Genomic DNA, 16,739 nt, shown 5'->3' with positions numbered 1-16,739 from the left:
GTGTATTATGACAGATTACACTCAGATTTTGTTATTTTTCATCCAAGTCTTCAAAAATATTTCTGATCAAGTATGGATAAAAGTAAAAGCTTCATTTCTCCATATATTATTTATTAAATTCTTTAAAAAACCTTGTGAAATGGACCTATTTATTTTGACAATACCCCAAATACTTGATCAATCAAAATTCTCAACAAATGAGATGAATTAAGGATTATCTGTAAAAAAAAATCGCGTTTTATTCCTCTTCACTGAAATTCTACCTGACCTACTTACAGATGAATTTTCTTTCCTAAGTAACTAGAGTTTAATTAATATGACTGAAACTCTGAAAACTTGGAACATGCAATTCTTCATGGATCATTCTATGACCTTCTGAATGTTGGTAATGACCTTCAAGGAATACAAAGACTATGAAAAATTGTTTTATATCTGCATGGCTTTATGAATTACCCTAGATGTTGTTTAAAACACATTAATAAATCTCAAGGCTGAGTTTCTCTTTTATTATTTATTTCTTTCTTCCTAAAATTTGTCAGCTTAAAAATCAACTTAGAGTTTTGAGTAACATTTTAAAAATTGTATTTGTTGTAAATCTGAGCTATTTATATTCCCATCTGGTATGATTCTTGTCTTTGTTCTCTCATAAATCCTTCATAAATTATTTTACCAAGCTCACTAGAGGCCTTCCACTTGGTTTTTAAATGTATCTTTCATGTATCAGTATACTGATTGAGAGATTATCAAATCCATCAAAATATAAGTGTATTAAAAGTTGTTCCACTATCCCCTCTGAAGTTACAGGGATGATGAGTCATGTCTAGTGAAATAAGCTAGAAATAGAAAACAAGAGCCAGGTTGATTCAAGAGTCTCTGTTTAATCATTATTATGTATGGTAGCACCCAAATGCTGAGGAAAGGAGCAAGAGAATAAGCATTTATTAAGTACCAACTAATATGCCATCTCATTACAGGGGTTAAACCAGATAGAGGGCAACCAACAGACTCCCAACACATCTGTGAGGTATGGGTATGTCTTTTTTTCTTAAAGCAATTGGGGTTAAGTAACTTGCTCAAAGTTACACAGCCAGTTATTTCTGGGTGTGGTGCTGAGTATCTGAGCCCAGATTTGATCCAGGTCATCCCGACACTGGAGCCGGTGCTCTTACTCGCTGAGCCACCTGGCCGCACCTAAGCAATTGGGGTTAAGTAACTTGCTCAAGGTTACACGGCCACGTGTTTCTGGGTGGGTGCTAAGTGTCTGAGCCTGGGATTCGATCTCCAGGTCATTCCAACACTGGAGCCAGTGCTCTTACTTGCTGTGCTTCCTGGCTGCCCCGAGTTATGGGTATGTCTTTCCCAAGCACGTGAAGACTTCCCCTAATAGAATACAAAGATAAGAACAATTTGTTCCAATAGTGATGAAGGCAGCTGAAGCGAATGCTGTGGAGTGCTTAGAACTTTGTCAGACATCAAAGACACCAAGGTCATCTACTGCATCCAAGGCCATTGCCATTCATCCTGATTTTTGTCTTGGCGATAGACTGGAAGAGAGAATAAAACTGGCAGCTTTGTGTAACTCTGCTTTACTAAAATCCAATTCACATGCAAGTCAAGACCACCTCCAAAATGCCACTGGTCCTCTTCAAAGATGAAGGACAAATGAAAACAGCAACCATGTGTCAGGCACTTTATAAATATTATCTCAATCGACCTTCACAACAACCCTGGGAGGAGATGGAGGCAGCTAGAATTTGACAAATTTACCTAACGTTGCACAACTAGAACTTTCTAGGGTTGTATTTAAAACCAGGTCTTCCTGACTCCGTGGCCAGGGCTCTATACAATGGGCCACCCATCTGCTTAGCCAATTCACATTGGCCTCCACTAAGACTAGTTGTTTATCTGTCATTAATGTAGCCAAAGAGGGTCTGTTACTTATGTCATGTATGCTGTAAGTGATGCTCTCTTGGATGGTGTTTGACAGGTCATGTACAAGTGTGCACATGGTCCTAAGTGCCATTCTTGTGCCCTATTCCATTGTAACCTCTGTGTATAACAGAAAGAGTACTGGATTTGGAGGCAAGGTTAAAATCCTGACTCAGATTCTGGGAAGTTTTGTTACAATGGGCAAGTCACTGAGCTTCAATGACACTCAGGTTTCTCCAAGGTAAAGTAAGGATAGTAATTCCAGTAACATTCAAGTCAGAGTTATGATTTCAAGGATCCAGTGAGATAATGTTGAAAAGCATTTTGCACCATTAAAAGCTATTTAATTATCAGTTATTATTATAATGACTACCCTCTCAAGGGAGCTCCCTCCTTCAGGTGGCACAAAAAGTGACAAAACAACAAGGATAACTCAAACTTTGGGGTTACAATGTATAATATTTTGATCTTCACATCTATCTCAATCCTTGTATCTTAAGGAATGCAAATATTGGAAATTATAGAACTTTAAACCTGGAAGTGACCTTAGAAATCGTCTAGACCTACCTGTATTATACAGATTATGAAATCCAAAAAGAAGGAAAAAATATTCCTAAAGTACATACTATGTGTCAGGCACTGTGCTAAGCACTTTATTATATATTTATATATACATTATATTTTTATATTAATTATATAGTATATTAATATAATATATATTAATTATATTGTATATTAATATAATATATATTAATTATATAATATCTCATTTCATGCTTACAATGACCTTAGAATGTAGGGGCTATTATTATGCCCACTTTACAATTGAGGAAAATGAAACCAGCAGAAGATAAGTGGCTTGCTCAGGGTCACGTGCTTTGTAAGTGTCTGAGATCAAATTTGATCTCAGATCTTCCTGACTCCAGGCACCACCAAGCTGAGAGATAAAGTGAATGGCCACACTATGCCAGTGAGTTTAATGGCAAGTATCCTGACTCCCAGTTCCACCTAGTTCCTAGAAGACAGTTTACTTTACCATTTTACAGATGATGAATGGGAATATCAGAAAGGTTAAGGGGTTTTCTCTAGGACACACAGATGATAAATGACACAGCAGGTATTTGAACTGTCCAACTCTGTTTGAAACTTCTCACTTTGCATTTTATGGAATATATATATATATATATATATACACACACGCATCTATAGAAACTGCCCTTTTCATTTTTTGTCCTCAAGTTCTACTTAGTTCATAAACAGTACACACAGACACACACACACACAAATACACACACACACAAAGTTAATAAAAATAAATCTGGAAGAAGGAGGCATAGAAGCCAGAAAACTCCTTGAGCTCCCTCCATAACCACCTCAAATACATATAAAATTTGACTCTAAACAAATTTTAGAGCTACAGAACCCACAAAGTGACAGAGAGAAACAAATCTCCCTCTCAAGGCAGCCTGGCAGGCCAGCAGGAAGGGTCCATTTCAGCACACTGGGAGGCAAACCCAGCCCCACATGAGCCTATGGTTTTTAGCCCCAGGGAGGCCTTGACAAGCAGTGGCTGCAGCAGACTTCTGGAGACTGGATCACCAGCAGCTGTGGCAGTTTCCAGAAATATCAACCGATTAATGCCAAAGACAAAGTAAAAAGTCAGTGTGGAACTCTGTTGGAACTGGGGGGGGGGCAGAGCATTGTCCAGCCTCTGCCCCTAGAGCAAGAAAAGGGAGAGGTGCAATGGCTGTGCAGCTACCTCCACATGGCTGCTTCAGAGCTCCTGGCCTGCAGATCATAAGTGGACCAAGCAACCATTCAGAGGGTAAATGCTCTTGCTTTAACTTGCTTGGATTTGGATTGTGGTCTTGGGTGTTGGTCCTGAGGTGTGTGACCAGTGAGCCAGAATTTGTGGGAGCATCAGAGAGGCCACCCAAGTAATGGCTCCGGCAGCTGTGAAAACCTCAGAGATTTCAGACAGAACTCTCCTCTCTGGAAGCAGAGTTCTATTGTGGCAAAGAGCTCAAAAGTCAAGTAATTGAGTGGCAACATGAGCAAGCAAAGGAAGCACAACAATCAAACCTTAGATTCCTTTTGTGGGGACAAAAAGTATCAAAGCATGGTATGGGGAGAAGACAAGAAAGTCAGAATTCGTGCACCAAAAATTTCCAAGAAAAATATGAATCGGTTACAGGCCATGGAGGAGTTCAAGAAGGATTTTGAAAATCAAGTAAGAGAAGTAGAGGAAAAATTGGGAAGAGAAATGAGAATGATGCAAGGCAGTCATGAAAAGAGGGTCAACAACATGACTGAAGAAAATAACACCTTAAAAATAGACTAACTCAAAAGGCAAAAGAGGCCCAAAAAGCCAAAGAGGAGAAGAATGCTTTAAAAAGCCAAATTTGCCAGATGGAAAAAGAATTTCAAAAGTGCACATTCAAAAGAGAATAATTCCTTCAGAATTGAGGAAATTGAAGCTCACAACTTTATGAGAAATCAAGATACTATTAAACAGATCCAAACAAATGAAAAAATAGAAGGCAAAGTGAAATATCCCATTGGAAAAACCACTGACCTGGAAAATAGATCCAGGAGACATATTTAAAAATTATTGGACTACCTGAAAGCCATGATAAAAAAAGAACCTAGAAATCATCCTTCAAGAAATTCTCAAGGAAGATTGCCCTAATATTTTATAACTTCTAGTTATAAAATTGAATTTGAAAGAATATAGAAATTAAAAGAATTCACCAATCACCTCTTGAAAAAGATCCCAAAAAGAAAACTCCTAGGGATATTATAGCCAGGTTCTGGAGTTCCCAAATCAAGGAGAAAAATATTATAAAAACCAAGAAGAAACAATTTGAATATTGAGGAAACACAATCAGGATGACACAAGGTCTACCACCTTCTACATTAACGATCAAATGGCTTGAAATATGATATTCTGAAGGTTAAAGGATCTAGGATTAAAAACAAGAATCATCTACCCAGCAAAACTGAGTATAATGTTTCAGGGGAAAATATGGTCATTTATGAAATAGAGGACTTTCAAGCATTCTTGATGATAAAACCAGAGTTGAATAAATTGTGTCCAAGTAGTAGGTAATGATTCCTTTTGTCTGTTTGTTTTGTTTTCTCCTGCCATGGTGGCTTTGTTTTGGTGGTCACTCTGTTCTGCTGAAATATTTTCTGATCTTATGAAGGAAACAACAAAATAATTGATTTTTTTAATTGCAGGACTACAATGAGGAAAAACACTACAAAGCCTATCTGTCTGCTCCCCAACCCAGAAATAGGATGTTCCCTGATGCCCTGAATCAATATATGCTGCCCTTGGAACTCACCAATAATCAAGTTATGTTATACCCCTCTAGCAACCTACATTTCTAACTTCCTGATAAAACTTAGAGGTTTCTACATATTTTCAATTATCTTTTCAAAGCATTACTTTTTTTAAATTTTCTTTTGGAAAATAATTATTTTCCTTATAGAAGTTTCCTGATATTTATTAGCAATTTCCCTTTACTATAGATTTAGCACCCTCTCATGGCCCCAATACTATTAGATCCAATATTTTATTAACAAATCACTTCAACTCTCTTTGTTTAATAGCATTCCAGATTTAGAGCTGGCAGGAACTTTACATGCCATATAGTCCAACATTTTACAGATAAGAAAACTGATGCTGAGACTGAGTGACTTACCCAAGCTCACAGCCAGGATTTGAATTTGAGAATCTTTAACTCTCAATTCAGCATCCTTTCTACTGTACTAGACTGTCTCCCTATGGAGCTGAAAGCAAAGTTGTTGCATTAGAAAGATGCATAATATCACTGCAGCAAATCTCAATCCCTTCTCCATGGAGTGAAGTCAACCTCTGTATTCTCAGTACATTCCAGAGAAGATGTCTATTTGATTACTTGGAGCACAATGGACGTTACTTTATGGACCATTTTTATGGTCCCTGAATCCCTCTCTGCTCTGACTTGGGTATGGTATATGGAAAAGTAGGAAGTAGCAATGATGGCTATGATGATAGCATTTATATAGTGCTTTATGGTTTACAAAGTACTTTACAAATATTATCTTATTTTATGCTTACAACAACCCTACAAGATAAGTACCATTAATATACCCATTTTACAGATGATGAAACTGAGACAAGTTATCTTCTACTGCACTGCATTGCCTAGAATTGAAGTGGAGCCACCAGTTTCTGGAGCAGGGAAGTCACATAGTCAGATGTATGCTTTTAGGAAGATCATTTTGGCAGTCAACTGATGATAGAATGGAGGAGAGAGAAGCAAGATGGAAGAAAACTAAATCAAGAGACCACATCAATAGCTTAGACAGAAGTGACAAGAGCCTGAACTAGGGTTCAGTTAAACTTGATAAATGGTTCTAGCCTGTCAGGATCTTTTTGGATCCTAAATCTGTCATCTGATTCATTAGTTTTACTCTCTTGTTTGTGTCAACTATAACTGCCACCTAAGCCCTTATCTAAGTCATTGAAAGACATGTTGAACAGAATAGGACCAAGGACAAATCCCTGGGGGGATGCTCTCTGGGACAACTTTGGAGAGACCACCCTCTGCTCATTTGGAGTCTACCATTCAACTATTTTCAATTGTTAGTATAGCCTACATTGAACCTTTAGCGGAAATTTTTGGTTTTGCTTTCTGAAGATTGATAGAAAAAGAACAGGGTTGGAGAATCAGTGAGGGGAAAAAGCTTGTAGAATGTCATCAATAACACTAGAAGAAACTTGTAAGAACTGATTGGGGGGGGGAGGAAGTGTCCTGGATTAAACAGTATATGTTTATTATAAAGGAGTATTTCTATGTGGGGGTGGGGAGGTAGAGAATTATATTAGTGGGGAGGAGAGGAAAATGTGGAAGAAACATTTTTAATTCATAGGAAAAAATAAGGGGATATAAGGAAACAGAACTGTTTTGTTACTACTTTGGTAAATTTAAAGCACATATGCTTTTTAAAAAACAAGCTATACAAAACAGTTCATGGTTGCTTAAATAAAATTGTCATATTACTTTGTATATGAAATATTTGTCTTCGTTAAGTTCTCTATAAAAGAAAATTTAATTTAATAAAAGAATACAGAAGATGTAGGAGAAAGAATTAAGTGTTTGTTACTTAACTCTTCTTAAGCTCCCTCACAGAGACCAGCAGAGTTGCTGTTTGCTCTGGGGCTTTGGCAAGAAGTTAAAAATCGCCTATCAAATGAACTTGACTGAGTAACCTTCATGTCAAGAGAGAAGTCATGAAGATCTTTGATACCAGGGCATGCATAAAGCTGCCTCAGTTTCCCCCACTAATAGAGCTCTAATGAACAGGTAATTGGCTATGGCAGTTCATCATGAGACTTGAAGGTGAAAGCCACCAACAAAAACAACAGAATATTAAGTATCCAACTTCCAGATAATATGGAGGGCAAAAGCAATTTTGCATTTATATGCAAGCTTTATTTATACAGAAACATAGCTAGAATAGTAAGCTAGGGGATACATGATGACCAGTAGAAAATCAAGAAGACAGGAGGCAATTTTTGAAAAAAATTGGAAACAAAAGTTTGACTAATCTTATGAAGAAAATGGGGGAACAACCCAAGACATATGAAATGTCTGCTAATTACATCTAAATAGGTGTTTCCCTACATATGCGTATATCTGTTGTGTTCAACTACTCTTTATTGTAACTAAGTTAGTCTTTTAACTCCTAAGATAAGAAAATCTACTGAATCCAGGCAAGCAAGCAGCTTGTCACAGTAGAATAGCACCAGTAAAAAGGACTGACAAATAAAGATCTAACTTTCAGAAGTTATAAACATCAAGAAGACTGTGGTACTCTGCATAGAATATACGGTACTGGTCTCCACCATTTCTGGTGGTTTACAAGGAGGCAAGTAATACCATTAAGATAAATCTATAATAGACTTACTAAGGGTTAAGGCATCCAAGGCAAGAAAATGAAACCCTTATAGGTATAGATGGCGATTTTTTTCACTGCTGCTAAATCAAGAGTATGAAAATGAAAAGACAGAAATTGAGGCAGGCTAAGAAAATGATATGTGAGGATGAATTTTGGATATTCAAAACACAGTGTAAGACAGAAGAATTAGAAATTCTATTTTTCAGAGGTGGAATGTACTTAATTAGGACTGATAAAACATTACCTGCAAAATTACAAATTACAAATCTGATCAAGAGGGCACTAACTTGAAACAAAGCTATAGAGAAAACTATCTTTACATACCTGCCAAGCCAGATATCAGAAAAAGTAGCACCTAGAGCATAGGAAAACAATAACAACAATGGAGAGGTCTAGTAATTTACAGGAAAAAAATCCAAAAAGAAAACAAGAAATTAAACCAATGGCCTCCAAGTTCTATAAACATACAAATGAACATAGTATGGAAAAAAAAAAACAAGGTAAACTAGAGATCCTAATTCATGGAGGCAAATTCAACAAGATGGATATCCCTGAGAATTGGCAGAGATGGGATAAATGGCTTAAATATGTCTCTGAGACTTATAATGTATTCAGAAAATTGCTGAATAGCTAAAAAAGGGTAAAGTAGCATTGTATATTAATAAAATGTACTAATGTGAGGAAATCCAGAAACCAGAGAAGGGAAGCATGATGGAGAACATTTGGGTGAAGATCAATAGCGGGAGAAACAGAAGCAATTTTGTCATTGTAGCATACTACAGACAATCTTGATGGAAGGAACAAATAGGTGTTTGGGAAAGAGATCACAAACCTGGCACAGAGGCATGCTTTTGTAGAGAGCAGAACTTCAATTATCTAGACATCTGCTGGAGCTATCTCCTTGCCAAAAGCAGAGCAGCTGATAAATTCTTGGCTACTCTTAATAATAGTTGTATTCTTAAAAAGATGAACAATATAAGAAAAAAAAACTGCTATTCTGGACATTGTTCTGATCAAAGAGAGAAACACATTACTGAACTAGAAATGTTGGGAACCTTGAGGGCAGAAAAATAATTTTCAATTTAAAATTCATGATAAAGAAAATGAAGAAAACTAAGTGTAGCCTAATGTCCATTCTATATTTAGAGAAGATACTTTTCAAAGGGTTCAGATAAAGGATAATTAGGCTTGGCACATTGGTTTTAATAGATAGAGTGTAGGACTTGGTATCAGAAAAAACTTGAATTCAAAGCTTGCCTCAGATACATACTGGTTGTGTGAATCTTGGGAAACCATTTAATCTCTCTCAGCTTCAGTTTACCCATATATAAATTGGAGGTGGTACGAAAACATACTTCAACTTTGTTGTGAAGAGCAAATTAAATAATGTAAAGCATTTTGTGAATGTTAACACTATAGAATTATTTTATTGCCAGTGCTGTTCATTATTATTGTGCTATAATGAAGTAGGGACAAGACAGATGGGAAGCACTCAAAACATATCCTAAAGACACAACAGAAGAATTCTAATGAAGATGAAACAAGTTGACTAAAGAAACTTGATGGGGATGGACAAAACTTTTAATGACCAACTTATATTTTAAAAATAGAAAAGAAATTTGGCTAATCTTGTAACAAGAAGGGAAGGTAACAGATAGATGACCCAAGTTCTGCACTGGTCCCTATGAAATGCAAAAAAACAAACAAGCAACAACAACAAAAAAAAACACTACAGGAAAATGTCCAAATGGTGGGTAGGCTTTGTAAGGATTATTTAAGGGAATACATGGCAAGGTTTACACAAGATAAGAAATAGTTAGATGAATTGTTTTCATCAGTGAGATCTCTGATCCATCAAAACACTGATGTGACCATATAGAAGATGGCATCAGGGCCAGGGTAAAGGAGTCCTCAGTGAATCTAGGTCTTTTTGGAAGGAAATTTCAAGTACAATGCCTTACAGAGGTATCCTTTACCCTGTATTGTTTAACACCGTTATCAATTACTTACATGAAAGTATAGATGATATATTCAGTATATTTGTAGAGGTCATGAGGCAGGGAAGAATAGTTCGTGCACTGGAAGACAGGATTCATATGCAACAAATCTTAGGCTGACAACAGAATGAATCCAGTAAGATATCATCGTTTCTATATATGTGGGAGTAGCCATGCTAACTGCTTTATAATAATTTTCTCATTTGATCATCACAACAACCCTGGAATTATTATGATTCCCATTTTAGAGATGAGGAAAGTAAAGCAGGGGATTAAGTGGCTTGTCCAGGGTCACACACTAGTAAAAACCTGAGGTTAGATTCGAACTCAGGTTCCTCATTCTAGGACTGATGTTTTATCTACTGAGTAACCTAGTTGGCTTAAAATAGGTTAAGATGCAACCCTACAAATATGTGAGTTTTAAAAGTCAACTTTACAAGTATAAGATGACAGAGGAAAAGGTAAACAAGTATTCTTGTGAATTGTAGGGGGACTCAATGGATTGCAGGCTCTATATGTGTCAATGATAAAATAGGGCAGATAAAAAAATCTAATACTATCTTAACAGGCTGATTTAAGAGAGGCATAATTTCTGGAATAAGGGAGATAAAGATCTAGTTGTGTTCAGCCCTTGTCAGTACTCATATGGAGTATTGTATTTGATTTGGGGAAAGAGAGTTTGGAAGCACATTGACATCCTGGAGTGGTTCTGAAATAGGGTTGAGTAGATGCTTAGACAACTAGAAATCATATCCATCTGAGGGTCACTTGAAGGAGCTATGTATGAGTTTAGAATAAATATGAGACTTTCTTCTTCTTAGCATGCATGTGATAAATTTCTTCAAGTATATGAAGGGCTATCATGGATACAGAAGAGAGATTAGATTTGTTCGGCTCTTCCCCAGAGGACTGAATTAAGAACAATTGAAAGACATTTCTGAAAGGGAAATGTAAGGAAATGATGTAAATTTCAATAAGGCAGATGTAAGTAAATCCTTACAATGTCTTAATGTGAAGAAATCACATTCTAACAACTCAAGCTATCCCAAAATAAAATGGGATTCCTCTGAAGTCAGTGACTAGACACTCTTCTTTTCAAAGTTTCTAAAACAAAAGCTGGAATCCCACTTGTCTGAAATATTTTCTAAGATGTTCTTAGGTTCTAAACAAACAAACAGACAGGGGTAGGCAATATGGGCAGTGGTGGGGAGGCAGGGGAGAGGAGAGCGCTCAAGACACCAGGGTGCCAATGAATCATCTTAAACACAGAAGATGGGAGCAGGGCAGTGTTGTTACTACTGTATTCAATTTCGTGATTTTTTTGTAAATAAACGATCCATAAGGTCTTTGGAGTTATAATCCATCTCCTGTAATTCGTGCGGGGATGCCACAGCAAAAAAAAAAAAAAAAAAAAACTAGAAACAGAAGTGAAGGACACAGACAATTACAGAATGGGGAAGAGAACTCAAGATCAGTTTATGTGGAATTGAAAAAAAAGAAAGATTTGGAGTTTTAATAAACTGAAAATTCAACATGAGACCACAGAGTGACATGGCAGGTGGTAAAGCTAATGTGAACTTAGGCTCTATTAATTATTATTCTATTATTAATCTATTAAAGTCATGTTGACTTGAAGGAAGTGACAGACCTGATGTATTTTATTCTCCTTTTCACCCTGGTTAAACCACATCAGTAATATTTTCTTCCAACCTAGAACTCATTTAGGGGAAAGCAACCAGTTTAGTGAGATGAGTGGAATTATGCCATACAAAGATATATTGATGCTTAGCCTGGAGATGAGAAGACTTAGGGGGTACATGAGAGCTGTCTTCAAGGTTTTAAAGAACTGTCATGTAGAAATGGAATCAGATCATACTGCTTGTCCACAGAGAGCAAAAGTGGGGTGAAAGTTGCAGCAAAGAAGATTTTGGCTGAGTATAAGACAAAACACATTCTTAACAATGAGAGATAGTCGACTTCTGCTTGCTGGAAGTCTAAAGTAGACTCTGGATGATCACTTGTGTGTCTTACATATCTGAACATGTTTCAGAAAGGAAAAGGACAGGGTGACCCTTGAGTCTCCTTCTGCATCTGAGATTTTGCACTGACTTCAGATATGGATAACTGAATCTGTTCTGTGTAGACAGTTTAAAATGGGGAAACCTGGGAAGGGTGGAAAAGGTTATGGGTTAGAATTTCTTTTCTCCATTTTGATTAATTTCAAGGAAACTGTCTGTTTTTCCTCCTCAGGCTTACAACTTGAACATGGCTTATCATTTTTCATCCCTGCCAGAAAATCCGACTGGTGCCAGTGGGAACCATCATAAGGAATTAAATTGTTATGTTTCCCAGGGTCAGGAAAGAAAAAAAAAGGGGGGGATGTCTATTTCATGGAATCATGACAATCACTTACAGACTGGTTATTATAGTTTTGGAAGAGATTTTGCCCATTCTGGCAAAGCTTTAACTTAAGCCACAGTTAGTTATCAATTGATTATGATTTCCATTGGTCTGTGAAGCACATCTGTGTCTTGAATTAATAATTACTTACAAATTTGCAATAGCTTGAGCATACCTGATGAAATAATGAAATATTGCTTAGAAATTTTTTAAAATAATGGAGTTGAAAATAAGATTATAAAAAGCCTTTGGTTGTGAGACATCCCTCAAGACCTGGAAAGTAAAATATAATTATTTATCTTTGGCAGTTTAATGAGGCATCCTTTTTCTGTTATCTAATCAATATTTATTATTCTTTTAAACCAATTCTCAGGTCAATTAGAGAAAAGTTCAAAAGGCACACACATTCTCAAACAGAACCCATCTGGTCCACACTCTTGTGTTTCTCTTTTTATTTTAAAATAATTTAAAAGGAGATTTCTTTGGATAATCACTGTGTACACTGGCAACTTGTCTACACTTGCCTAAAATTCAATATTTCTAATTAGTGACCTTGCCTTATTTAAGCATACATCCCTAATGAGCATTGATTTTTTTTAATTCAATCAGTTTTGTGAAATAGGCATTAAAAAAGTAATGTATCCATTTCATGCATTTTAAAACACATCCTGAAGTTTTAGTACATGTCACTGCGTTGTCATCTTCCAGTGAATCTTTAATGGACCTTGAATAAATTCACATTTCAGTGTACACGAAATTGACTGATTATTCTGAAATTATATTTGAAGTTCCAGTTTATGATATGGACAAAAGATCTACTTTGTAGAGACTGATTTGTTTAAAAAAAATCCCTCCATTATTTTTAGCTTTGGGATAAAAAATGGATTAAAAAGTGAAGCATTTTATGGTAGAAGGTAGGCATATGTTATGATGATTTTCTCATAAATGTTCAAAGTTCTTTGGCAAAGCAGGGTTGTTTCTCATCCCTACCTTCCCTTAAACTTCTGGAACCTAACATAATGACTAGTATAGGAAAGAGTTGTTAAAGTAATAAGCCTAAAGGACAGAATATTTAATTTGTAGTGTTCTACTCTTGACTGACTCCATGGCTGAGTCAGAAATCATTCCTATTATCCCTTATAGTAATGATAAGAAAGTACAGGATAGGATGATAGGAGAGTATCAGCTCATAAAACAATTATGGAGAAAGTGAACTTCCAGACAGCTTGGCATGAGAATCAGTTGAATCAAATAATCCTGGAAGCATTTGTACATGAACCTTGAAGGAAGATAACAAGCAGATATGAAATGGAACAGATATGCCATTATTTTTGTGGTGATTCAGTTTTACCAACCACACTAATGGAACGTCTCGTTTGTATTTTACCATCTTGATAAATGTTATAACACGTGAGAAATTGACAGGGTTGAAAAATTGACAAACACAAAATCAAGAATTAACAGCAGGACATTATTGAAAATATACAGAAGAAACCAATGAAGTAGGTAACAATTTTAAAGACGCTCAGGAAACAATTTGTTGGTTTCTTTAAAGAGGAGAGACTTCTAAAAATGAAAAAGACAACAGATATTGTTCAACATCTTCCCTCAAAGGAACAGAGACTTTGGCAGCTACTGATGTATGTATGGTTTCTCATACCTATAACATCTTTATGAGAATAATTAATGATGGAAACTCAATGAAGCCATGAGAATCTGATACTACCAGTTAGTAGTTTTGGATGTTAGTAGAGGCCTATACCAAGTGACCTATAAATATATAAATATATACCATATATAAATATATGATCCACTGATCTCATGAGCCTCTTCTAGCTCAAAAGCTCTATGGTCCTATGAAAAGCAAAAAAAAAAAAAAGATAGGAGTTCATAGATTACTTTGTATAGCAATTCATATCTTAATCATTACATAGTTGACTAAGCACTGTAACAAATATAAGGTCCTACTATATTGTAATTAATTTTTTTTTGTTTCTTGGAGGGCAATTGGGTTTAAGTTACTTGCCCAAGGTCACACAGCTAGTTTAGTGTGTGTGTGTGTGTGTGTGTGTGTGTGTGTGTGTGTGTTAAATGTATGAGGCCGGATTTGAACTCAGGTCATCCTAACTCCAGCCGAGGCTGGTGGTTTTTTTTACTGTGCCACCTAGTCACCCCTTTTGTAATTAATTTTTAAAAGTGCATGTTAAAGTAGAATATAATGCCTAATGAGAGAAATTATTATTAATAACCAATATCTTGAGGAGATTCAAAGGTCTCTATTTTTTCTAAATTTCTCATTTTAAAAAAGCTCAGTTTTTTCATTACTGATAATCAAATTGCATTAATTTTCCTTGATCTTTGTCAGACCCCACCCAACCTTGCCAGGAATTTAATCTCAGGTGGGGAAGTCCATTATGTTCTACTCAAGCTTGGGTAGAGACAGATCCTTTTGCTTAGATATTCCAAGGCTAGGAATAGATTAATATGCCTGGGAGAGGTCTGGTATTGGGATATTTTCTCTATCCAAGGGTAACAGGATAACTGGATGACAACACCCCTCATTAAAAGGGTATATAAATGTTGAGCCCACTGCCCTGATTGTCTTTGGTCTAAGAGAGATGACCAAATGACCATCTTTTTATTAATTACCTCTTGACCTTATTAATAAAAAGATAAAATTAACCAGAAACAATATCTCTAACTTTTTAAAACTTCTTAAAGGTTCTTTTCAAACACAGTGCCTCCAATTCATATATTAAAATAAAAGCATTTCTATGAAAAATACACTTTCAGAAAGAATTTTTTTAATTGACCCACTGATCACTTAAACCAGTTTTAATAGGCATGCAGACTCATCTTCATTGTCTTGAAGGATATCCTTCACAGATTCAAAATGTCGGAAGAACCCCCTATCAATAGTGAGACTCTCTATTCCTCCTCAAGTATGGAGAATAGAGAGCCCATTAATCTCAGGTGGGCTCCATCACAAAAAAAAAAATAGATAACAAAATGATCCAATCATGCACATGGGAGAAATGAACTACTTGGAAGCTCCAGATTCCCTAGTCTACCACATACACATGAACAGGAAGACCTTCAACTTGCTCACAATGGAGCAATGAAAGCACATCAGACCAGACAGCATTTGAGGAACTGTCTAGGGCTTTCAATAATCCCTCATTGCTTGCAATATTGCTACATTCATAGCTCTGACACTAGTGTTCTTCTGATAAAACTATATCTCTATAAATCATCTATCACAAAAATGTTAGTAAAAATCAAAATCATGTTTCTGAAGGAGCACTGGAAAGACATAGTGGGGATGTTGCCCAGTTTTGGCATAGTATTATTGATGATATAGGAATAGGTAGTGAATCTATGATTTCACTAGCATTAGTAATTCCTAGTAAGGAAAATCACTTCAATTCAGATAGCAGCTGCTCTTAAACTCATAGTAATTTATCTGAGACACTGAAAAGTTGTCAGTCAATAAACATTTTTAGGATCTACTAAGTTCTGGGGACATAAAAAAGAGGTCAAAAAACAGTCTTTGCCCTCAGGGAGTTCACAGTCTAACATGGAGACAATAAACAAACAAATATTTACAAATACGCTATATGTAGGATAAATAGGAAATAGTTAGTAAAGGAAAGACACTAGAAGCAGGAGGAGTTAAGAAAGTTTTCCTAGCAAAGGTGGGATTTTAGTTCAGACTTTAAGAAAGCTAGGGAAACCAAGAAGCAGATATGAGGATGGAGAACATTCCAGGCATCATCATCATCATCACTAACATTTATATAGTGCCTAATATGTGCTAGGAATGGTGCTAAGCACTTTACAATTATTATCTTGTTTAATCCTCACAACAACCTTCGGAGGTAGATGCTATTATAATACCTATTTTAAAGATGAGGAAATTGAGTAAGAGTGGTTAAGTGACTTGCCCAGGGTAACACAATTAACAAGCATCTGAAGCCAAGTTGAAATTCAGGTCTTCCTTACTCCAAGTCTGGTACTCTATGTACCTGACACCTAGTTACCCCAGAGTGGGGGACAGCTAGAGAAACCAAGTGATGTGGTATCTTTGCTTGTGGAAGAACAAGTTGGCCAAAGTCACTGAAACAGACTAGGTAGTGGAGAGTAAAGAATGAGAAGATCAGAAAGGTGGAAAAGGCAGGTTAGGAAAAGCCTTGAATGCCAAGCATAGTATTTGATCTCATAGATGATAGGTAGTCCCTGGAGTTTTTTGATTGTGGGATGTATGTGCGATATGGTGGACATGCACTTTAGGAAAAATCACTTTGGCAGCTGAATATATTTTGGACTATGGTGAGGAGAAATTTATGGCAAGTAGAACAACCGGCAGACAATAGAAATAGTCTGAGCATAAGGTGATAAGGTGGTCACATTATAAGAAAGAAAGGGATGTGTTTGAGTGTTGTAAAGGTAAAATTGGTTAGCCTT

Source organism: Petaurus breviceps, unplaced genomic scaffold (assembly GCF_028583685.1).
Source record: "Petaurus breviceps papuanus isolate PSGF00001 unplaced genomic scaffold, PetGlider_PUasm1.0 140, whole genome shotgun sequence".
In the NCBI taxonomy this organism is placed as follows: Eukaryota; Metazoa; Chordata; class Mammalia; order Diprotodontia; family Petauridae; genus Petaurus; species Petaurus breviceps.
Note: the sequence above shows the minus strand (reverse complement) of the source record.